The 24,914-nt window shown below is 47.3% G+C and overlaps 1 long non-coding RNA gene across 2 annotated transcripts in view; it reads left to right on the top strand.

The window, feature by feature from the left end:
• Window positions 1-24,533, top strand: part of LOC120368985 — a 56,078-nt gene extending 31,545 nt beyond the window's left edge. For both annotated transcript variants that reach the window (XR_005582872.1, XR_005582871.1), the window contains exons 3-4: window positions 23,616-23,792; window positions 23,949-24,533. This is a non-coding gene — a long non-coding RNA (uncharacterized LOC120368985). The remainder of the gene's footprint in view (window positions 1-23,615; window positions 23,793-23,948) is intronic.
• Window positions 24,534-24,914: the final 381 nt, after the last annotated feature.

Here is a 24,914-nt window from a genome sequence, read left to right as displayed (position 1 = left end):
GTGAAGGGGTTTAGGGGAATATTTGGGGGAAACAGGGACTCCAAGTGGCCCTTTTTCCTGTATTTTTGTCTAAATCACTTGGTGGTGGTAGCAATACCATCCAAAGATAAGAAAAGGATTTGTGAATTAGAGAAAGTTTTCACCTAAGATGGTAGCAATAAGCTTAGGGGGTCTTTCATGCGGGTCGCCACATCTGTACCCCAGAGTTCAGAGTGGGGAGGGAACACTGATAGTCCCCTTCTTCCAGACGTCTGACAACTCTGCTTTGCAGCAGCTCATGAATCCTGCCTGCTGAGGTTTCCTGCTCTTAGCTGTTGATAGTTCAGTCTTCGAGTTTCCTTGTGTCTTGCAGGACCCTCTGTTGACTTTGGCCAGTTTCAGTCTGTTCTTTAATGATCCTATACCTCCCCCACCTCCCTCAGCAAGGTTACACACACACCCACACCCCTCCTGCTTCCTCTGCTGTTCCAGGAGTAGTGTTAACTCATTTGCACCCACTGGTTAGCAATGCCATGTTCAGAGGGAAACTGAGGCATGGATTTGTACAAATATTGCAGAAAATTCCCCCTTTGTCACATATGCATTAAATAGACATTCTGCAAAGTCTGTCTTTAAACAAGAACCTCCTGTGAAGAAAAGTAACACTGTAGGCTGTCCTGATTAACAAATTTCCTCTGCTTGCTTGTCAAAGTTATTCAAAGTATTTAGGTTACAGCAATAGAACATACTTTTGAAGCATTTGTAATAGCTTAAATATTTAATTTGTGAATAATATCTGTTGAATTTCAATGTTTTATATCAGAATAATATTAAAGCATTAGTAACAACATGAGCACTTGACAACAACACAAAACCTTGCTCAACAAATGGAGACAAGTGCTAGATGTGAGACACTTGCTCTGAAGTTTATCTGTTCCTTATTTCCACTTAAATGTTTTGAAATATCAGGGATCAGAAACATTATTAAATAAAGCTAAAAAATCCACATTTTTCCTTCCTTCCTCCCTCCCTCTCTACCAAACCTTTTTCATGTCTCCACTCAAAGCCAATGGGAGTTTCCATTGTCTTCAGAGGGCTTTGGATCAATGCCTAGAAAAACAAGGTCACTTTCACATATAGGAAATGACTTGCCCAACTATTTTATTCCTTAAAAGTAATATGCATTTGTGGAGTATTGTGTGGATTGGTTTCCATGTGTTGCATTCAGTTACTCAAATATTATTTCAAAGGAAAACATATAATATTAAGCTTAAGTCAATGTGTCAGTTTACATGAATAAGTGAGAAGGATTTGGCCCTGTATGATCTGCTTCATGCTGTCTTACCACAGTCTAAAATTACCAGACACTTGCAAACTCTGCTATCCAGTGTATTCACAGGCATAATGATTACTTGGTTTAATGATGAATATTGGTCTTAGTTCGGCCAGGGCCGGTTCCAGGCACCAGCTTATCAAGCAGGTGCTTGGGGCGGCCCTCCGGAGTGGGGCAGCACTTTCAGGTATTCGGCAGCAATTCGGCGGAGGGTCGGAGTGAAGGACCTCCTGCTGAATTGCTGCAGATCACGATCGCAATCGCGATCGCGGCGTTTGTTTGGGTTTTTTTGGCTGCTTGGGGCGGCAAAACCCCTGGAGCCGGCCCTGAGTTCGGCATCCTTGACACACACACAAAGGACCACTGGCAGGAGTAAGATACTGCCAGCAGTACTTGAGGGACTACGCATGTGTGGAAGGGTTTCAGGATTGGTCCTTTATCTGGATGATGGAATGTACTACTGGGCAGGAAAAGATGCAAATAACTTATCTCACGAAAAAAGATTCAACAATGTAGTTTCATATGGTACAGTAAGGCCAGAGCAGCTGGCATTTTTGCAGCTTGATGTCAACTTTAATTGACTTCATAGGGCTGGGTTTAAGAACATAAGAACAGCCGTACCGGGTCAGACCAAAGGTCCATCTAGCCCAGTATCTGTCTACCGACAGTGGCCAATGCCAGGTGCCCCAGAGGGAGTGAACCTAACAGGCAATGATCAAGTGATCTCTCTCCTGCCATCCATCTCCATCCTCTGACGAACAAAGGCTAGGGACACCATTCTTACCCATCCTGGCTAATAGCCATTTATGGACTTAGCCACCATGAATTTATCCAGTTCCCTTTTAAACATTGTTATAGTCCTAGCCTTCACAACCTCCTCAGGTAAGGAGTTCCACAAGTTGACTGTGCGCTGCGTGAAGAACTTCCTTTTATTTGTTTTAAACCTGCTGCCTATTAATTTCATTTGGTGACCCCTAGTTCTTGTATTATGGGAATAAGTAAATAAGGAAAAGTTATCCACTTTTTCTTCAGTCTTACTGCAATAAAGTTCACAGAGAATTTACACCAGAAAGTCATCTGTTTTTCCTAAAAGTGTTACCCAGGGAATACAAAATACTACAATACAAAACAGTAAGCTGATGAGTAGCTCATCTTGTCTAGCAGTGAACACAAAGTCCTTTATGAAGTGAGAACTAATTGTTTGAGCCATAGCCCTGCTTCATTATTCTTTCTTTAACACCTGCCTGAGGGTTGAGTAGGGCATTCATGCCTTGATTATTGCTGGAAATCAAGTAGAGCCTCTGCACCCTTTCATAGAGACATCCAGGGTTTAATAGTAGCTCTGTAACCGCTTCTCCCTACACTATAAAGAACAGGAGTACTTGTGGCACCTTAGAGACTAACACATTTATTTGGGCATAAGCTTTCATGGACTACAGCCCACTTCTTCAGATGCATAGAATAAAACATATAGGGCTTGGCTACACTTACAAGTTGCAGCGCTGGGAGTTACAGCGCTGCTCATGCTGTGTGTGGGGCCAGCGCTGTGTGGTGTGGCCACACACACTAGCGCTGCAGTGTGGGCACACTTGCACTTGCAGCGCTGTATTGTGTATTTGCAGTGCATTGTGGGCAGCCAGAACACCACCCCCACTTGGCGGTTTTTTTGCTTTGGCGCTGAGGCTGAGTATGGGAAGGGGAAGGAAGGAAGGTCATTCCGTGCCTCCGCCCCCCTGTGCCAGCAGCACGGTGCATCAGCTTTCATTCATTCATTCCATTTATTGTGGCGTTCTGTGCTTCTCTTCTCTTCTTCTCTGTGAATCGCGATTCGCGCGGGAAATGGGAGATCTGCTGCTGATGCTGCTGACTGTGTCACCAGCCAGCACAACACGTTTGGCAGTCCTTCAGTTCCTTCAGCTCCAAAGAGAGTGAATCGTCCATGATATGTCTATGGATTATATCAATATGGTTGTGCGTGCTGAGCACCTACAGTGCGCAAAATGTCAGCAGCGCTGAATGCTCGCAACGGCTCGCGGCTCGGGGTGGGATCTGGGGGGGGTGGTCGGATCGGGATGGACAGATGGGTGGAAGTGCAGGCAGCACTGAATGGGAAAATTCAAGAAACTGAAGCCACTTTCATGGGACTGTGTGCTGACCTCGCGCCCGCTCAGGACACAAGATTGAGCAAGAAGAGGTGGTGGAAAAGCGGGTGGAAATGCAATTGGGAAGGGGCATGGGGGAGCCAGTTACCGAGGGAGGGTCGGTCAGTTTTGGTGTGGATGCGTGAAAGTCGACCGTTTTGATGCATGCTGCTAAGCAAGGCAAAGCATCTAATCCTGCTGAGACTCTGGGGACTCTGATGGGGGGGCGTGGAGGACATTGTGGGGGGGGTTTGGTAAAAATGGTTTTCACTCCTAAGGGGCCATGGCATTCATATTCTGGCCCCCCACCCCCCATCTGCCATCGGGCATTATCGTAAATCTAGGGGGGGTTCATGGTACTCTCCACAGGGGGCACAGGCTGCGCATGCTTGGCGCTATACAGGCAGGCCAGGAAAGGTGCATGATGATGCAGGGAGGGACATGCAGCAGGAGGAAGAGGAAGGAGGAGGCAGGCAGGGACCACCCAGAGAGGATCATGAGATGGGGAAATACCCACTGCACTGTGCCCACTGTGATCCCCATACATTACCCATACCAGCAAGGACTTGAAACCCTATACAGGAAGGCTGGAGCAGTGGACAGAGGGAACTGGGCTGAGGGCCTGGGGCTGAGCGTTTGAATGAGTGTGTGGTGTGCTTTTGGGGCTCTAAAGAGCTGTTTGAGCTGTTTGTGGGGGGTATAAGCTTGGGGAAAGCATATAAGCGCTTGCTATAAGCGCTATGAATGTACCAGGAATATGAAGAGTGAGGAAAAAGGCCTGGACCACGAGGGTGCAAGTTCAGAAGGAGGGGCTGGAGGAGAGGCTGAGCAGGGGAGCCAGAGCAGAGGGGAGGCTGAGAGGCCAGGGGCAGGGCTTCAAGGGATAGGGAGGAATGCTTTGGGGCTGAATTGTGCCTGTAAATGCTGCCTGTTGCACTATTATGCATAATAATATTTTACACTGTTACTATTCTTATCTCTATTAATATAATTTTAAGTGCCTCTTTCTTTTCTCTTCTTTGTTTGTCTTTAACTAAAAGCTGTAAAAGAAAGAAAAAAAGACAGACAGGTGTTTTTTGACAAAGAAAAAAATTTTGAACACAAGACACACACACACACAACACATCACACACACAATTAACACAAGGGTGCAGTTGGGTGTGCTGACAACAGTGGGGCATGCATATGTGCCATGTGGTGCTTGGTAATGAATGAATGAATGGTGTGTGGGCATATGTGTTGGTGGTGGGGGGCAGAGGTAAGGGTGGTGTAGGTGGTAGGGGTGGTGGTGGGGGGTGGTTGGGGGGGGTGGGGTGGGGTGGTGGGTGGGGCTGGTGGTGGGGGGGTTGTGGGGAAAGGTGGTTGGGGGTACAAGGGGCACGGTGGCACAAGGGGGGGGCGGGTGGGAGTGGGCAGTGTGCTCTGCTTAGCAGCAGTGCATGCTTGACCTCCATTCCACTGCACTCTTTTCGCTTAGCAGCCTGCTTTTTTCCCTTCCATGCTTTCTCTCTTTCTGCTCTCCTCTTTTCTTCTCTTCTCTCTTTTTTCTTTCTTTCTTCTTCAATTCTTTTCTCTTTTTTTCAGCTTTTTTTCTTTTCTCTTTTTTTTCTTCCTCTCTTTTTCTCTCAATTTTTTTCTGTTTTGAAGTTGTGAACACACACAGAGTCACTGGGCAGTCTGTACACACAGAAATGACACAGGGTTCCACTATCAGTTCTCATTCTTGAGTTTGTCTCCACTGAACAACTACATTGCAAGTTCTCACTGCAAGTTCTCTTGAAAGTTCTTTTATCCAGAAAGGAAAAAAGTAAGGAAGGAAAGGAGAGCTGTAGAGGAGGAGGAGGAGAGGAGGAGAGGTGAGTGAGAGGGCTGCTGTTGGGCTCTCCCATCTCCTTCACAGAGATGCAGAAGTCTCTTTTCAGATCATCTACTCTTCATCTCCTCACTCTCCCTTAACACTTCACAGGACTTAATCCTGGAAGATGTTTCTGACTCTAGGTCACTAGGGAATTTAGAAATGGTCCTGAGAGCGGGGAGCAATGGGCTCCGCTGTGGCTGGGGTGGCGTGCCTGTGTTTGGGGCCTGCCTGGCCCGAGGAGTGGCACACGGCTGCCACCGCCACACACACAAGCTGCACAGATAACTCCGCAGATGAAAATGTTGCCCGCGATACACATAGCAGATGCTGAAGCAGCTGAGATAGATTATCTAGGCAGATTACCCCATGCATCCATAACAGCTATCATCATTATATTCCTGCTGCCATCTTCCAATCCAGAAACCCCCAACCCACATTTCCTCCCAGCTGCTTTCCACTCTGCTTGCTGCCTGCTCCTGCTGCTTGCTGCTGCTGGCTGCCTTCTGGCTCTGCTGGCTGCTGCTGCATGCCCCTTTCATCTCTGCCCTTTCCCCCCTCCTGGCTGCCCTCTCCCAATCTCTCCCTCCTTCCCAGCCTCCTCTCCTCGTCCATCAGCCTCCCCCCCTCTCCCCCTTCCTCCTCCTGTCCCCCTGTGTCCCCTGGTGTTTGTTGTCCATCAGTACCTCGCAATTCCCGTCGTGGGGCGGATCGGATCACTCGTATGGGCGGATCGGAGCGGTGCGGGCTGGATCATTGTGCTGCTGCAGCTCTCTAACTTTCCTCTCCGTCTGTGATAGCTCCTGCTTTGTAGTGCGCCTGCATTGTGGCCCGTTGATCTGATGGCCCCAGGACAGCTACTGTCCCTTGCAGAGAGGTCCTGCATATCGTAAACTCCAGCTGCTGGCTGCAATTCTGCGCGCTGGAACTGCTCAAACACTGATGCTGTAGCACCTGTACTGGCACCCAGGGCTGTGGGCTGGTGATTGGCTCAGTGCAGGATTTCCTGGCTGCAGCAAACAGGAGGGACCTGAGGAAGAGCAGTACAGTATTTGGCAGGTTGGTAAAGGAAGGTAGAGTAAAGGGCGGGCAACCTGAGGCAAGCAGGAAGCAGGAGAGGAGTAGAGCGCTGGTGGGCTGGGCAGGGAGGAGAGCTAGTGGTGAGGGTCCACATTGCCTGAGCAGCGCTGCCAGTGGGCCAAGCCTGCACTTGCAACCCCCTGAGTGGCGCCACCAGCGCTGCCCCCAGCACCAGGAGTTTGGCACTGGGCCAGCCGGTGTGCGCCTCAGCCAGCGCTGCAAGCTGCAGCTGCCCATAGTAAGGAGATATGTATACATACAGAACATGAGAAGGTGGAAGTAGCCATATCAACTCTAAGAGGCTATTTAATTGAGCTATAATCAGCAGGAGAAAAAACCTTTTGTAGTGATAATCAAGATGGCCCATTTCAGACAGCTGACAAGAGGTGTGAGGTTACTTAACATGGGGAAATAGATTCAATCCGTGTAATGACTCATCCATTCCCAGTCTCTATTCAAGCCTAAATTAATTGTATCTAGTTTGCATATTAATTCAAGATCAGCAGTTTTTCATTGGAGTCTGTCTTTGAAGCTTTTCTGTTGAAAATTGCCACCTTTAAGTCTGTTACTGAGTGACTAGAGAGGTTGAAGTGTTCTCCTACTGGTTTTTGAATGTTACGATTCCTGATGTCAGCTTTGTGTAGAGACTGTCCGGTTTGGCCAATATACATGGCAGAGGGACATTGCTGGCACATGATGGCATATATCACTTTGATAGATGTGCAGGTGAACGAGCCCCTGATGATATGGCTGATGTGATTCGGTCCTATGATGGTGTCACTTGAATAGATATGTGGACAGAGTTGGCATCGGGCTTTGTTGCAAGGATAGGTTCCTGGGTTAGTGTTTTTGCTGTGTGGTATGTGGTTGCTGGAATGTATACCCTTACACACTTGCCTGATTAACGTACCTTTGTACCAAGAGCCTCACACACACCACCTCTTCTACATTAAAGGCCTGAGGGTTTGTCTACACTACCAAGTTTTGTTGACAAAACTTATGTCGACACCCAAAAGTCGACAAAACCAAAATCGCCAAAGGGTGTTCACACTTGCTCCCTCTGTCGACAGATCATGTCCACATTGGGGACACCATCATTGACAGGATGAGCAATAAATACACCGTGGGTATGTATCCCACAGTGCAGTGTTGTGGGAAAGAAGAGCTGATCGCTGCACGAGTTCTCCCACAGCCCCCCAGCTGCCGAGAGCAGCATTATGAGTAGCTGTGTGAGCTCTCCCTGCTGAAGAACGGCAAAGCAGCACAGCAGTCTGTCCCTCTCCCCCTGCAGCAGCAGCCTGCCTGCTGCTGTGTTCCTAGTGCAGGGCAGAACAGGAGCATTCCAATGAGTTGCTCTTTGTGAGTTATGAGTTATCTCTAGCCTGCTTCTTGCTGGCTTATATATACACACCTGAAACATCTGTTAGTCTATAAGGTGCCACAGGATTCTTTGCTGCTTCTACAGAACCAGACTAACAGGGCTACCCCTCTGATACTTGCTCTTTGTTGTTCTCCAAATGGAGCACACACAGATACTTCCCAGAACTTTGAAAGGGGAGGGGCGCATGCCTGCAGGGCAGCAGAGATCAAAACACGGAGCAGAGCAATCAGGGCAGGCATTGTGGGATACTGGCAGAAGCCAGTTCTGTGGACAAAAAAATCAGCAGTATCTACACAGCCTCTTTTTTGAAAATAAAGGGAGGGGAAAAGACAAAAGTCTCTCATAGGAGTGGAAGTTTTTTGTCGCCAAAACTGGGCATTTTTCGCGACAAAAGTCCCATTGTAGAGTGAACGCGCTTGCTGTTTTGTCGTAAAAAGGCAGTTTTGGGCGACAAAACTTGGTAGTGTAGACAAGGCCTGAGTTTAACTAGTGCAGGTCCTTCTGCGGAGAAGGTGTGTCCACAGTTACGTCTCTCTTTAGTGGGGTTACACTGAGATAGCTACGGTCAGAATTTGTCCTTTTATTAGTAAATAAAATGCTCCAAAGCTTTTTAGATGATTGGGTCTGGCTGTGAAAGCCTGGTGAAACTTGAACAATATGTATCAAGATATTTTTCATCGCTGTTGCTAGTTGTTTTCCTTGGACTTTAAAGTACTTCAGAGCTTCTGTTTATCTATTATTAGTTTGATTAACAAGAATAATTGATAGTTTCAAGCAGTCTAGGGGCTCTAGGGAAGTACAAGACACCATAAATATAAAACTGTGTGTGTATTTCCTTTCTTGGCAGAAAATTCCTGTCTTTAAGTGCCATGAGTTCTGTTGGGACTTGGCATAAAATACCTCTCAAAAAACAGCACAGGTTGCCAAAAACTGGAGCAACGTCACAGCTCTCTTCATCGGTTGTTTACAATTATGTTGGCTGCTTAGCCAGTGCCAAAATGTCCCTGGTGGAACATGATGTAAACAACCATCAAGAAATTCTAATCTTGCTTCCTTTCTTTCTTGTCACTTTTCTCCTGTTTCCCCTTCTCGAGCCACGCTTAACTGGGTCTTTCCTATGATATGAGCATTTTCCAGTCCCGCTGACATATATCAATGTACTCGTGTATTCTGTGAAAATACTTAAATTAGTCTATAGAATACTTTATACCTTTTCCCCAGCTAACACTTATTCATATCCTGATATTGAGCAGGGTTGTCAAAAGTTTTAACATCTGTAGATAGTGGTAGCAGTAACCTGTGTCACGAGTTAATTTAGGGTCAGAGTCTCATACCCTTACTTATACTGAGTAGTACTTTACTCAGTGAGTGGCCCCACTGAAATTGGTGGGACTTTGTTGAGTAAGATACTGTATGTGTAATGGTATCAGAATCTGGACCTCAATGAATAGAAGGGGCCTGGTTTTCTGGTGTTCTGCACCTAGTGTAATCATCGACATCAGTGCAAAATGAGTGTAAAACACTACCATTCTGATCTGGTAATATTTTACATGCATTTGGCACTCACTTGGTATGGTGTGCGTGCGTGACTACACAAGGTGAAGGGCAACAGAATCAGGCTGAGGAGCTGCTCAGAAGATTATGAGGCAAGGTCCGTGCTTTGCTGAGCCTGCCTCATACACACACACACACTGCCCTCTAGCAGAAGTCACAGTTACAGTACATTCATTTAGCAAACAAACACACCAACATTTGGCAAGACAAATACAGACTGTATAAAAGTTCCAAGAGGAACACTAGACCTCCTCTCTAAAAGTGGAATCTCTACAGCTGTAAGTGCTGTTTAACGTCCATTGTTTTCCATCAGCTTTTTCCCCCATAGTGCATAAGAAGCCATGTATGAGAGCTGTGACTGTTGGAACACTTGCTGCAGAATTGAGTCAAAGGACTAAACCAAAAGATTAAAAGAACAGTGTTTTCCTCAGAGATGAAATGTTTTATACTTGCATAATTAGAATAGAGGATCATTGCTATATGGAGGCTAACATTATTTGTTGCTGGCCTCTGCATTTCTTGTGCTATTATATGTAAGTCATTATGCAATATAGGGAAAGAAAATGGTCTTGTGTTTAAGATGGAGGGCTGAGGGTCAAAAAATTTTAGTTCTATTCCTGGCTGTGTGACCTTGGACAAGTCACTTAACTGCTCTGTACATCAGTTTCCATAGTACACGAGATAAAAACCATGGGTATCCTTTATGGACATGAACAGATCCCTTCACCCACACAGAGCCTCCTGGAAGTCAGTGGTACTAGACATAGGTGCAGAAGACTGCCTGCAGGGAGCCAGTTAAAGAATCAAGGCCTGTATAACACTTCTGTTTAAATATATAAATGACAGTCTCTTGCCTTATGCCTATTGTCAGGCAGTCTAGAGTCGCTCACAACTGAGAGTGCCAGTCTCGGGTCAGGCTGTCAGAAAACAGGGCAGACACCCTAAACTGGAGATATTCTATAATTAAATTTTACCAAGACAGTAACAAATGTGTGCTCCTGGATTACTATAGTCTCCAGGAGCTACAAACAGTCCACTTAGGCTTTCCAGTGCATCTTGCTGTCCAGACAAACTGGACTTTGATGAGAGGTTATTAAAATCAAAATCACTTCACATTAGGTTACTCTCAATCCCAAAAGATCAGTCACTTACCCCAGTCAATGGATACTCTTGATCTTAGACCAAAAACAACACTGGCAGCCAATTTCTCTAGTAAATTAGAGTTTATTAGCTCAGACAAAGAAATGAGGTAAGGTTTATTAGTAAGAAAAAGAAATGTGAGTTAGAGAGGTTAAAGCAGGTAAAATATATCAACAGATGAATCCAGGTTTGTAAATCCAAAGTGGTAGCAGAGATATAATAATCTGCTAAAAGAACAGAAGTACTTGTGGTACCTTACAGACTAACAAATGTATTTGATCATAAGCTTCCGTGGGCTAAAACCCACTACATCGGATGCATGCAGTGGAAAATACAGTAGGAAGATATATATATATATACACACACACACAGAGAACATGAAACACTGTGTTACCATACACACTCTAATGAGAGTGATCAGTTAAGGTGAGCTATTATCAGCAGGATTACCACTACAAAAAGTTTTTTTTCTTTCCTGCTGGTAATAGCTCACCTTAACTGATCGCTCTCGTTAGAGTGTGTATAGTAACACCCATTATTTCATGTTCTCTTTGTATATCTATCTATCTATCTATCTTCCTACTGTGTTTTTCCACTGCATGCATCCGATGAAGTGGGTTTTAGCCCACGAAAGCTTGTGCTCAAATAAATTTGTTAGTCTCTAAGGTGCCACAAGTACTCCTGTTCTTTTTGTGGATACAGATGAACACAGCTGCTACTCTGAAACCAATAACCTGCTAGTTTTCCATAAATCTCTCAGGATTTCCTAAAATAACTTTTGGGATCTCTGTCTTACATCTGGAATGCTTCCTGAAAGTGTCCAAACAACTCAGAGATACAGGATTGATCCCTGGATCCATTCTGATAGCTGCTTTCCATGGAAAGCAGGCTGGCAAGTGTTTTCATCACAGCATAGGCTCTTCCTTTGTTGATTAAATGCAAACTGAGTTTGTGAAATTCCATTGTCGAACACAGTGACCTATGCTTTGAAGTTAGCAACCTTCTTCATTTACATTTCCAAGGCTTCTCTTGCATTTGATGGGCAAATGTAAATTGTAATTCTTCTTCGAGTGATTGCTCATATCCATTCCAGTTAGGTGTGTGCACGCCACGTGCACTTTCGTCGGAAGACTTTTACCCTAGCAACCCCAGTGGGTCGGCTGAGCACCCCCTGGAGTGGCGCCATAACGGCACCGCATATATACCTCAGCCGACCCACTCGACCCTCAGTTCCTTCTTACCGCCCGTGTCGGTCGTTGGAACAGCGGAGTGCAGCTTGTCTGACCTCCGCTTCCCTAGCTTCCTCATAGTTTTCTCTGTAAAAAATTGTACATAGTTCTTATTTTAGCTTAGGTTTTCTTATTTTTGATAGTTTGAAATCAGTTTAGTGTAGATAGTTAGCGGGTTCGAGGGTTAGCCCCACCCGCACCCGGGACCGGAGCGTATGCCCAGCTCCCCGGGTTTCAAGCCGTGCTCGGCCTGCCGCAGGCCTATGCCTACAGGAGATCCTCATAGCTCCTGTTTAAAGTGCTTAGGAGAGTCGCACTTATCTACTAAGTGCCCAATTTGCAAGGCTTTTAAGCCTCGCACTAAGAGGGAGAGAGACATTAGGCTGAAACAGCTCCTAATGGAGGCAGCCTTAACCCCTCCAGCCGCGGCACCGCCCGCTGCCCCGAAGGACTCTCGCAGCACCGCCACGGCGCCGGACCACTCTGCGGTGCCACCGAAAACGCCATCGGCACCGAAACCGGCCCAAAGACGTTCTCTCTCGCCGAGGGCGAAGAAAGGAAAGGCCGCTGCCTCCATGGCACCGCCGGCTCCGAAGCCACAGAGTGCGCCCTGTCCGGACTGCCCGGCACTAAAACCTGCTGCGGCACCGGTTCCTCTGCCACAGACGCTTCTGCTGGCACCGGCGACTCCGGCCCCTGAGAGGCCGTCGAGCCCGGCACCTGTACCCTCCCCGGCTCCGGCCGCAGTTGAGATGCCACTGCCATCGACTCCTGAGATCTTCGAGGCGGCACGGGACCTCATTGCGCTGACAGAACCGGTTGTGCCACTGCCCCCGGCGCCGCCGGTGCGGGCGCCCCGCTCCATGGGCAAGCCGTCCATGTTTAGGCCACCTGCTGGCTCTGACTCTGACCGGCACCGAACCCGTTCCCGTTCTCGACGCCGATCCCACTCCCGCTCTCGGCGCTGATCCCGATCTGGCCGTCGATCGCACCGCCGCTCGCAGTCCTGGCACCGCTCAACCACGCGGCACCGGTCGGACTCGCGGCACCGGTCGTTCTCTCGATCTCCGACCCATCACTCCCGGCACCGATCAAGCTCTCAGTACCGATATGGCCGCCGCTACTCGCGGAGTCGCTCCCGGCACCGATCGTGGAGATCCCGCTCGACCTCCCGGCACCGCACCGGTGGCAGGTCTCATTCTCATTCCTGCTTTCGGTACCAAGAAGCCTCCCGGCACTGTTCACCACAAAGGCGGGAAATGAGATCTGTGGGCACTTCGGCGCAAGACTTATCTGCTCCTCCTTGGCCCTCTCGACACGCTTCGGCCTCCTCACACGCCGACAGCTACTATGTCGATGACCACGACTCTCAGGTCCCTTCGGGAGTTTTCCGGCAATCCCATCCTGCGGACCAGGACCCAAATCAGTGGGGGGTTATTGGACTCCTTGGGCCTACCACCAAAGCCAAGGCCCTTCTGTGCCTCCTATGCGCACTGTATCGCATGAGCCACGCGTCCCAGAGGCTACCGTAAGCCGCCCCCCAGTTGACACTGAGGTACCATCCGGTGCGGACGAAGGGGCTCAGCCTGCCCAGGAACCTCTGGGGCAGGAACCTTTACAGGGGCCGGATGCTGACCAAGACGCCATTCTGCCCGGCACTTCTTCCTCCTCCTCTCCCCCAGATGAGGCGGTGGCAGGCTCATCATCAGCGGGTCCCCCGCCAATTGACTTACGGGCGCACCAAGAGCTCCTTCGCAGGGTGGCACTGCGAATGGATCTCCAGGCTGAGGAGGTATCGGAAGTCAGTGACCCGATAGTGACCATTTTGTCCGCGGACGCTCCAACCCGCATAGCTCTTCCCTTCATAAGGACTATCCAGGCAAACGCTGATACCTTGTGGCAGACTCCGTCGTCTATTGCGCCCACAGCCCGAGGGGTGGAACGTAGATACATGGTCCCTTCCAGGGGATACGAACATTTGTATGTGCACCCTGCCCCCTCGTCCTTAGTAGTGCAGTCGGTCAACGACAAAGAGCCAACGGCCAGCAGGGCCCGGCTCCTAAGTCAAAGGAGGCCAAGCGCATGGACTTGCTTGGTCGCAAGGTCTACTCTGCCAGTGCCCTAAAGATCCGTGTGGCTAACCAGCAGGCCTTGCTCAGCCGCTACGGCCATGACACTTGGGCTGAGGTAGAAAAATATAAAGAGCTCCTGCCTCAGGATTCCCGACAGGAGTTTGCGGCCTTTGTAGAAGAAGGCAAAAAGGTAACACGCACCTCCTTACAGGCCTCCTTAGACGTGGCTGACTCGGCGGCATGTACTGTAGCCTCGGGCGTTACCATGCGCCGGATCTCTTGGCTTCAGAGTTCGACGCTTCCCCCGGAGGTTCAATATACCATTCAGGACCTTCCTTTTGATTCGAAGGAGCTCTTTTCAGAAAAGACGGACTCCAAGCTTCAAAATCTAAAGGACAACAGGGTTATCATCCGCACTTTGGGGATGCATACCCCGGCTACCCAGAGGCGTCCGTTCCGTCCCCAATTTAACCGGCCTTACTATATGCCTCGCTACAGGCAAGACTCTGGTCGACGGCGGGGTCGTGGCGGCTGTGGGCAACGGCCTGGCAACCAACCGTCCCAAGGGCGAGCCCCCTCTAAACCACCGGGGCCTAAACCATCTTTTTGAAGAGGCGCCCGGGGACGACATACCAGTTCTTCCTCCCAATTCCTCCCTGCTTTTTTCCAACCGCCTTTCCTATTTCTTCCCGGCGTGGGCCCGGCTGACCACTGATGCCTGGGTCCTGCGCACGGTGGAATGTGGTTACCAACTCCAATTCGTTTCACCTCCACCTTCCCACCCTCCTTCCCGGTCCCTCTTCAGGGACCCCTCTCACGAGCAACTCCTCTTACAAGAGGTGCACTCGCTCCTAGCCATCGGAGCGGTCGAGAGGGTTCCGGACGCGGAACGGGGCAAGGGGTTTTATTCCCGTTATTTTTTGATCCCCAAGTCCAAAGGAGGCCTCCGACCCATTCTCGACCTGCGAGGACTCAACGCATACATGCTGAAGTTGAAGTTCCGCATGGTATCCCTCGGAGTCATTATCCCTACTTTGGATTCAGGAGACTGCTATGCCGCCCTCGATATGAAGGACGCTTATTTTCATATCGCCATCTTCCCACCGCACAGACGCTTCCTCCGTTTCACGATCGCTCACCTACACTTCCAGTTTACGGTACTCCCCTTCGGCCTCTCCACGGCCCCAAGGGTGTTCACAAAGTGCATGGCCGTTGTCGCCGCCCACCTCTGTCGACGCGCCATCTCCGTTTTTCCCTACCTGGACGACTGGCTCATCAGGGGGGACTCGCAGGCCACGGTCCAGCAACATGTCACAGAGATCAAGGACTTATTCACGCGCCTAGGCCTACTTCTCAACATAGAGAAGTCCACCTTAGTTCCAACTCAGAGGTTGGATTTTATTGGCGCGACCCTGGACTCCTCTCTAGCCAGAGCCTTCCTTCCGCAGCTCCGGTTCCAGGCCCTTACGCAGCTGATCCGCGACCTTCAGGCCTCTCGCATGACCTCGGCCCATGCTTGCCTCCGCCTCCTCGGTCATATGGCGGCTTGCACACACGTCACCCCGTTTGCCAGGCTCCGCCTCCGCCTGCTTCAGCTGTGGCTCCATTCCAGGTACCGCCCACACAGGGACCCCCTGGATACCATACTCACCATCCCAGCGGGTGTCCTTCAATCCCTGGATTGGTGGCTGACCCCGTCCAACGTATGTGCGGGCGTCCCATTCCAGGCTCCTCAACCTTCCCTGTCTCTGACAATGGACGCCTCGTCCCTTGGATGGGGAGCCCATCTCGGCGATCTTCAGACTCAAGGTCTTTGGTCGCTGCCGGAATTAAACATGCACATCAATGTCAGGGAGCTCCGGGCAGTACGCCTGGCCTGCCAAGCATTCCAGACTCGCCTCCACGGCCGTTGTGTCTCAGTCTTTACGGACAACACATCGGCCATGTACTATATCAACAAGCAAGGTGGGACCCGCTCATCCCCCCTCTGCGATGAGGCGATGCTACTGTGGGAATTCTGCATAGCCCACTCGATACATCTAGTAGCGTCATTCCTTCCTGGCGTCAAGAACACCATCGCGGATCGCCTGAGCAGGTCCTTTCTCTGCCACGAGTGGTCGCTGAGAGCAGACATCGCTCATGCCATTTTCCGGCAGTGGGGATTTCCCCGCGTAGACTTGTTTGCATCCCGATTGAACCGCAAATGCCAGAAGTTTTGCTCCTTTCAAGATCTGGCACCGGGCTCTCTGTCGGACGCGTTTCTCCTTCTATGGACTCGTCACCTGTTCTACGCCTTTCCTCCGTTTCCCCTCATACACAAGGTCCTGCTGAAGCTCCGAGGGGACAAGGCACGTCTCATCTTAATTGCCAGCGTGGCCCAGGCAACACTGGTTCACCACGCTGCTCCGTCTGTCGGTAGCCAGCCCAATTCCTCTGCCGCTTCACCCGGATCTGATAACACAAGATCACGGCACTCTCCGTCACCCGGACCTGCCGGCCCTCCACCTCACGGCGTGGCTCCTTAGTGGCTAGACCAGACGGAGTTGCGCTGCTCTGCCCCCGTGCAGCACGTTTTATTGAGCAGCAGAAAGCCTTCCACTCGATCTACCTACCTGGCCAAGTGGAAGCGCTTCGCTTGCTGGGCTCAAGCGCGTGACGCTATTCCTTTGGAACTCCCGCTTCCGATGGTCCTGGACTATCTCTGGTCGCTAAAACAACAAGGTCTTGCGCTGTCCTCCATCAAAGTGCACTTAGCGGCCATCTCCGCTTTCCACCCTGGTGAAGAGGGATATACGCTGTTCTCTCACCCGCTGACTACTCGCTTCAGAAAGGGTCTTGATCGTCTCTACCCCCAGGTTCGTCATCCGACTCCCACCTGGGACCTCAATCTGGTCCTCAACAGGCTCATGTATCCGCCCTTCGAGCCGCTGGCCACCTGCTCCTTGCTGTACCTCTCATGAAAGACGGTTTTCCTCGTGGCTATCACATTCGCCAGACGAGTCTCTGAGCTCAAGGCGCTCATGGCGGACCTGCCATACACCGTTTTCCATAAGGACAAGGTACAGCTACGCCCACATCCGGCGTTTCTCCCGAAGGTAGTGTCCGCCTTCCACATTAACCAGGATATCTTCCTGCCAGTTTTCTTTCCAAAGCCTCACGCATCTCCGAGAGAACAACGACTTCACTCCCTCGATGTTCGCAGGGCGTTGGCTTTCTATGTTGATCGGACAAGACCGTTCCACAAATCCCCACAACTGTTTGTGGCAATTGCTGACTGGATGAAAGGTCTTCCTGTCTCATCGCAGCGAATCTCCTCGTGGCTCAGAGAGTGCATTCGCACCTGCCATACCTTGGCTAATGTCCCCTTGGGCCATCTCACCGCCCACTCTACCAGGGCCCAGGCGTCCTCCGCTGCCTTTCTGGTGCAAGTACCCATACAAGAGATATGCAGAGCGGCGACCTGGTCATCCGTCCATACTTTTGCCTCACACTACGCCCTGGTCCAACAGTCAAGAGGTGACGCAGCCTTTGGCTCTGCGGTCCTGCATACCGCCACGTCTCACTCCGACCCCACCGCCTAGGTAAGGCTTGGGATTCACCTAACTGGAATGGATATGAGCAATCACTCGAAGAAGAAAAAACGGTTACTTACCTTTGTAACTGTTGTTCTTCGAGATGTGTTGCTCATATCCATTCCACACCCACCCTCCTTCCCCACTGTCGGAGTAGCCGGCAAGAAGGAACTGAGGGTCGGGTGGGTCGGCTGAGGTATATATGCGGTGCCGTTATGGCGCCACTCCAGGGGGCGCTCAGCTGACCCACTGGGGTTGCTAGGGTAAAAGTCTTCCGACGAAAGTGCACGCGGCGCGCACACACCTAACTGGAATGGATATGAGCAACACATCTCGAAGAACAGTTACAAAGGTAAGTAACCGTTTTTTACATTTGCCCATAACATATATCCCAGTAATTCACCCATGAAAGCTTATGCTCTAATACGTCTGTTAGTCTATAAGGTGCCACAGGACTCTTTGTCGCTTTATCTCAGTAATGTAACCACATACAACAATCCTTCATTAGTTTTCATGAAGTTCACACATCAAGTAAATTTTCATCTTCATGCTAACACACATTTTTGATCTGGGATTAATTAAGTACAGGGATATATATAATGTAAATCGATAGCAGTCAACAGGTTGAGACAATATATTTGCATTTCCTTTGAACTAAATTAACACAAGTGAACTAGTACACTTAACATTCCTTTGATATGCACACACAAGTTAATTGACCTGTTGCTCTGACCTGAGCTGGCCTGTCAGTGTCACACCTATTTTTTAGCATACCTTTCCCTCCATCTATCACTTCAATTAGGCCACCATACCACCCATCTACATTACCTATACCTCCCAGATCCATCACACAGAAACTAGAGGTAATTATAAAACCTGATTGTCTCTACAGTCTGTGTGATAAAGCTGGGAGTACTTTGTAGTGCTTTTTAGCAGCCTGAGTCAACATTACCATGGAGGATGTTTTAGAGACAAGGTCAAAGACATCCCTGAGCAAAATTTAAAAGATATGAATAGACTTGTTTGTCCAATAAACTATTGATAAATTGTCATTTTCTTCCTGGGAAAGAGCAAGACAAAGTATTTAGCGACAAAGAGTCTTGTGACACCTTATAGACTAACAGATGTATTGGAGCATAAGCTTTCGTGGGTGAATAACCACTTCGTCAGACGCAAGTATTTAGGTTACAGCCATAAAACATACTTTTGAAGCATTTGTAATATCTTAAATATTTAATGCTGTGAATAATATCTGTTGAATTTCAATGTTTTATATCAGAATAATACTAAAGCATTAGTATCAACATCAGCACTTGACAACAACACAAAACCTTGCTCAACAAAAGGAGAAAAGTGTTAGATGTGAGACTCTTGCTCTGAAATTTATCTGTTGCTTATGATGTTTTGAAATGTCAGGGATCAGAAACATTATTAAATAAAGGTGAAAAATCCACATCCTTCCTTCCTCCCTCCTTCCCTCTCTACCAAACCTTTTTAGCATCCCCACTCAAAACCAATGGGAGTTTCCATTGTCTTCAGGCAGCTTTGGATCAATGCCTAGAGAAACAAGGTAACTTTTACATATAGGAAATGACTTGCCCAACTATTTTATTAAATATAATTTAAAACCCCCTTTACAGTTCCCTGTTCCTCAGGCTACCAAGCATCTTTTATTAGGTACAAGCTAGGATTCCTTTAAGCAGAATGGCCGGATCAATCTAATGAGCTCCCATAACCCCAACATTTTGTGTGCTTTTCCTTCCACATGTTCTCTCTGAATATGCTCCAACCTTCTCATCTGACAGAGCTCTCTCTTTGTCCAGTCCAACTCTGCTTCTCCTCCCGCATCCACCTCTCCCCAATCTACTTCTTTGTTCCCCTCCCACCAGATCACACCCCTCTCCTCCACTGTGCATAGCCAGCAAATAGAAACAGCTCCTCCCTTAGGCAGACCAATGCACTTAGAGTGGCTAAATACCACTCATGCTGCAAAACGTCTGTTAGTCTATAAGGTGCCACAGGATTCTTTGCTGCTTCTACAGAAACAGAACCAGACTAACACGGCTACCCCTCTGATACTAAATACCTGCTAGCCAGCCAGATGCTCAAGGTCCTTCTGCCTAGAAGGCAGGCAGCCTAATTACTCTTGTTTCTGCTACTTGCTTGCCTGCTTGACTGACTCTAAAATGTTCTTCCTAACATCATAGGCCCAGGACTTTTGAGGTTGACTTGGACATGATAGGTGTTTCTAGCATATGATCTATTTATAGACCAAAAGATGCAAACTTGCGTGCCTGAAGTTAGGCAGCCAAATCAGTGGCCTGATTTTCAGAAGAGCTGAAATCAGTGAAATTTGCTACTGCTGAGTACTTCTGAAAATCAGACAAGTTCTTAAAGCCTTTACATATGAATTTAGCTATTTAATTCATAAGTACCTAGTTTTAAAATTTGGGCCATGTTGTCTTAATTTATTGACCTCTTTCAAGCCTTCATGAAAGTTATATTTATTGCTGAGCTCAGTTCACTGGCCCTTTCTTTTTGGCCATCTGTTTTTCAGACACTTGACTTTAAACAGATTTTTTTTTCAAGACTATTTTGTCCAAAAAGCAATGATTAAGCAGTGCAAAGAAAAATGTTCACATCCAAACCACACAGGAAATAATAGTTGTCATCCTGTTTCTCCATGCAGCCAGCCCGACAGCATATCAGAAGTGCTATCTATGAAGATGTCAAAAAAGGAAACAAATGTACAAGCCACCAAGTAGTATTTCTCTTCTGCAAATAAAAAATTCTAAAATGAGGTTTCTGAATCTCTTTAGCTTGGGCATTATCCACTGAAATTTTCTGCTTATCTAATAACTCAGCCTCAGGCCTCCAGTGTTAATTAAAGTTAAAAGGATAAATACAGATTCAGTATTGAAAATATGCTAAGAATATTATAAACAGATACCACTGCCCTATGTTTATACAAATTAATTCAAGCACAATATCTGCATGCTTGTTCATTTTAACTCTGACCAAAGCAGGAGAGGTCATGAATTAGATCCTCAGTTGGTGTAAATCAGTGTAGCACCGTTAGCCCCGTATGCTTTGTTCAGTCTGCATTTGCTGCCTCTGGAAAGTAAAAGACAATGATTTTCAGTCACTGTGGTGTGGTTGATTTATAGGGCTGGGAGTCAGCTCTGCTGGGTTCTGTTCCTGACTCTGCCAATGAGTTACTGAAAAGCTCTGTCTTTACACGTCTGCAAAATTGGAATAATGTGTCCCCCCACATGGTACCTGTGTGATGTTTCGGGGCTTAGTTCATTCAAGTTTGTAAAGTGGTTTGAAATCATAAAGTCAAAAATGCTATGCAAGTACAAAGTACAGCCCGTCAATTACATGGCACAGCAGGAGAACTGCTGAGGAATAATTCATTTAACTGGGATGAGAAGGGGAATTTTGGGTGGACATTGCTTAATTACCTCCAGTTGGAATGGTGATAGGACACCAAAATGCCATGGGACCAGCTGCGTAGGGCTTCAGTTTTATGTCTCATCTGAACTGTGAAGTCAAAATTTAAAACTTCTACAAACAGGATGAGTGGAATGGCTTCAAAAATGATTATTAGGCTGATGGAAATATGACCTTGTAATTGTTGTACTATTTTCCAGTCTCTTTGACTATTGATTCACTCCTTTGACCTTGTCTAACACTAACCTGTCCTCTATTTACAACCCCATCCCTTTGAGGAAGGGTCACATCAGCTATTCAATCAAAAAAGAATGGAGCAGTGTCATGGGCTTGCTGGCCCTGCAAGGGGAATCTGGACCCAGGCCACCCATGACAAGCTAATTTAAGAGAAGGAGCCTAACTGGGCTGCTAATTGAAGACAAGCACCTGGGCCTGAGAAAAGGCCATCAGGGATCAGTTGCCAATAGCTGAGCTCTGATGGCCTTTTATAAGGCTCAGGTGCTGTTATGCTGTTCAGACTTCGGGTTAGTGGGGTGACTTGGAAGCTGACATGGAAACAGTTTGGCTCCAAGAAAAATGTGCCAATTGTGGACAATGAACTGGCCTTGGTAAATCATGATAGTGACAAAATACCATAATTCTAAAGGGATAACTACATAATTGATTGTGCTTTTATAGTGTCAGGGGAATAAACAGGTTGTTCTGCTCAGTGCCGTGCTTCAGAGGAGTCTGTCATACTCCCAGCTGTCATTGTGTATGACGATACGACTGCCGTGCATGTCTTCCTCCTACATATTAAGAGTGATGTTTGGCAGTGCTCTACTACACATGCCTATTTTAAGAGGGTACTTGCAGGAAATTAAAATATAGAAACATGAGTGAAGAAAGCTGGAATCCTACGCTCCCATGGGTCCTCTGCAGCATGCAAGAATCATTCCAGCTCATTAGGGGAAAAATTGACCCCTGTGCAGAGTGCCAGAACATGGCCTATGCGCTAGTTAAGTTCTGCTTGTTTTATTTTTGTGGGCTAATGGGGTTCATAGGCCTTGTGCTGACCCTCTGCCCAAGGGTGAATTTCACCTGCAATGAGCTGAGAATGATGCTTGGATTCTACTACGGGTAGCGGTGTAAACATCACTTGCTCTGCCCTGGGAGTGGATGCATCTGGTATCATAATTGCTTTCACGGGTCTCAAGATGAGATGATTCAAATCTTCAGGCAGCTAGATAAGAGTAAGATCCCATATTGTTGAGAGTTATAATGGATGTGAGTAAGGTAGGAGAAACAAATGGGTTTTGCTTGTTTCAAGAGAATCCTCCATCATAGCAATGGTAGGCTGTGGAGGTGAAATTCTGAGGCTGCTGGCAAGTTTCTCCAACATGGAAACATAACATGGTATCAGCACAAATTACTTGTATTATGTCACTGATCATTAAAGCGGTTGTGGAGCAGAATTACGCTTTGAACCCATCATGTTTCCTTACAATATATGTGTTTAAAAAGCTGCCCTTGACACAGATGAAGCTAACCTGGCCTCATAATAGCTCCTCCAAAGCAGCTCTTAATGAGTAAGGACCCCAGAGGTTAACCCAACAAACATTCATCCTTCATTTTGTCTACTCTGAAGTGAGACACTCAAGCTCTCTCCAGAGAACAATCTGAAGAGAAAAAAGTTGAGGGGCAGGGTCAGAGTAGTGAAAGGAAGAAGTCTCTTCCAAACAGAAATGCACGTTACAGAATATTAGTGGTAATAAATTGCCCTCTGCTGGTTACAATGGTGCAATTCTCCCTTCCCACATTCAGACTTGTTATTAATGTCTTAAATACATTGTAGGAGCCACACGATGGCTAAGGATGCGAGACAAACTCTAAATCTTCCATGAACAGAATGGGTAATGATTTACAAGCATCTTATTCAAATCAGATTTAAGAGGGTAAAAATTGTATGTGAAATATTACTTGATGCCTTACGGCATAAGTACTATGCCTTAAAAATTACAAACCGATCGGCGGGTTTTACATCACTTTGCCCAGCAACGCCAACTCTCGGGTTTTTCCCCAAAACACCACCTCAAACTTTACAATACAGATAATTAATACAAGGAGTTGAAACCCCCTGTGATGTCTGCCGAGAAGGGGATTTTTTGGACTCTGCGCTTGGGGCCCAAACCCAGAATGTTAGCTAGAAAAGGGCAACTAAAATGATTAGGGGTTTAGAGAGGGTCCCATACGAGGAAAGATTAAAGAGGCTAGGACTCTTCGGCTTGGAAAAGAGGAGACTAAGGGGGGATATGATAGAGGTATATAAAATCATGAGTGATGTTGAGAAAGTGGATAAGGAAAAGTTATTTACTTATTCCCATAATACAAGAACTAGGGGTCACCAAATGAAATTAATAGACAGCAGGTTTAAAACAAAAAAAAGGAAGTTCTTCTTCACACAGCGCACAGTCAACTTGTGGAACTCCTTACCTGAGGAGGTTGTGAAGGCTAGGACTATAACAATGTTTAAAAGGGGACTGGATAAATTCATGGTGGCTAAGTCCATAAATGGCTATTAGCCAGGATGGGTAAGAATGGTGTCCCTAGCCTCTGTTGGTCAGAGGATGGAGATGGATGGCAGGAGAGAGATCACTTGATCGTTGCCTGTTAGGTTCATTCTCTCTGGGGCACCTGGCATTGGCCACTGTCGGTAGACAGATACTGGGCTAGATGGACCTTTGGTCTGACCCGGTACGGCTGTTCTTATGTTCTTATGTAGCTCCCTGCTGGTAGAAAACATATAAGTAAATTTGGCGGATTTAAGTCTAACTTTTCTATCCACAGGGTCGTAGTTCATGATCACCTCAGGCGGTCCAGGATGACAAGTCACAGTTCTGTTCATGTGATCCAATAATTCAGGTATGGACGAGTAATTACCTCGTCATAGGATGAAACTCCACGCCATATCTCCAAAGGTGATTTCAAAAGGGTGTCTTCGTTGATAGTATTCCAGCTGTGCAGGTATTGTATTTCCACTAACCCCACCTCCCAGGCCCCCGTGAGATCGAAGGGCTTAATTAGCCATATTGTAAAGTTCAGTAAAAACTCCAGAGCTGGCGTTGCTGGGCAAAGTGATGTAAAACCCACTGTCGCTCATTTCTCTCTCTCTTTTTGCAGGAGGAATCATTTTCATTCGTGTCTAAATGTCACAGAGTCGAGAAGCTTCCACCCAGCTGTTAAACTTATCTGGCCACTCCAACCATTTCACCAGTAGCTGCTTTTTTCTCTCTTTTCCTTTCTCCGCTAGAACTTTTTCAATCCTGTAAATTCTGTCTCGTTTGGGGTTTACTTTGTGTAATTCTTCAGGGTAAAAAGATCCAATAACTGTCTCACCCTCGTAATCTTTTAATCAGTATACAGGTCTCTGGCTCCTGGATAACACTTCATCCACTATGAATATCTCATCAGTAAATGTTTGTTCATAACCTTTTTCAAAAGCTCCTTTGGTTTTAGATAGTCTCATGTGCTCACCTTTTCTAAAAGGGGAAACAACCAGTTTTATTTTAGAACTGTCTTCATAAACCATTTTCATACCTTCAGAGAATTTGAAGGGTTAACATCAGCGGGTCTGGTACGTATAGTTCTGTGAAAGCTCCGGCTGTAACTCTTTATAAAGTCAGATAACACGTTGATGTAGCGAAAGGTATTATGGGCTGTAAAATATCTCCATATCCTAGTTTTTAAAGTTCTGTTAAATCGCTCCACAACCCCTGCTTTGACTTCGTTATTAGTAACAAAATGGTGAATGCCACGCCGCTTTAACAATCTGCTTAAAGGTTTGTTTAAAAATTCTTTCCCCTGATTGGTTTGTAATTTTTGAGGCACGCGACCTTTGTAAAAGACAATACAAGTAACAGTCATGTCTATGTAGATACCTCACCACCCGTCTTGTCTTTTAGGCCTAAGGCCCAGGCATATTTAGACAGAATGTCTATCACTGTTAAGATGTACTTAAAACCACTGTTGGTTTTGGAGAACTGGTGCATAACCCACCAAATCTGCCTGCCATTGTGCCTCCACATCTGAAACAACGATCTTGTTTCTTTTAAAATGTATTTGAGCCAGTTGGTGTAAAGCGTAAGC

Source organism: Mauremys reevesii, linkage group 7 (assembly GCF_016161935.1).
Source record: "Mauremys reevesii isolate NIE-2019 linkage group 7, ASM1616193v1, whole genome shotgun sequence".
Classification (NCBI taxonomy): domain Eukaryota; kingdom Metazoa; phylum Chordata; order Testudines; family Geoemydidae; genus Mauremys; species Mauremys reevesii.
The sequence above is the reverse complement of the archived record's forward strand: the minus strand, read 5'-3'. Positions and strand labels throughout refer to the sequence as shown.